We start from the raw sequence: 877 nt of genomic DNA, 5'->3' as shown, positions 1-877 counted from the left end.
GGTATCTATTTTACAACAGTAGGCAAGGGAAATCAATGTTCTTAAGACAATCAAGCATCTTAATATTATTTCCCCTCTTTTACCCATTCAAACTACGCCTCAATCCTTGTATCACAGAGCCCTGTTGTTACAAGTTTGAACATACATCACTATTTACCTCTGTTCCATTTAGCCCATGAAAACCTACCTAAGTGTTCCCTTATCTACCTTTTTCTTCCATCCCCCTTCCCCTTCTTGTGTATTGCCCTTACCAACATCCAAACTATGATGTGTCCATCCCCTACCCTATGCTCTACCATCCCTTCCCTCCCACCCCTGGTAACCAGAAAATTTTTTTTTTTTTCCTTTTAGTATGGGTATCTTTTGTTAAACTTTTTCAGTAATGCTTTTACACAGTATTTATCTTTTTATGATTGACTAATTTCACTCAGCACAATGTCCTCAAGGTTCATCCATGTTATGCAGTGGCTTGCAACTTCCTTGTTATTCTTCAAGGTAGCATAATATCCCATTGTGTGTATTACCAAAGTTTGTTTATCCATTATTCCATTAATGGACACTTAGGCTGTCTCCATCTTTTTGCTATTATGAATAGTGCTGCAATAAACATTGGTGTGTATATATCTACTCATGTACAAGCTTGTATTTCTTATGAGTATATACCAAGTAGAGAAATTGCTTGGCCATAAGGTATTTCTATTTCTAACTTTCTGAGGAAGCGCCATACTGTTTTCTAGATTGGTCGGACCATTTTGCATTATATGTGTGAATTGCTTTGGACGGTATTGACATTTTCACAATGTTAAGTCTTCCTATCCAGGAGCATGGTATATTCTTCCATTTTTGTAAATCTCTTTTGGTTTCTTGTAGTCATGTT

The sequence above is a fragment of the Chrysochloris asiatica genome, unplaced genomic scaffold (assembly GCF_000296735.1).
Source record: "Chrysochloris asiatica unplaced genomic scaffold, ChrAsi1.0 scaffold00207, whole genome shotgun sequence".
Taxonomy (NCBI): Eukaryota; Metazoa; Chordata; class Mammalia; order Afrosoricida; family Chrysochloridae; genus Chrysochloris; species Chrysochloris asiatica.
The sequence above is the reverse complement of the archived record's forward strand: the minus strand, read 5'-3'. Positions refer to the sequence as shown.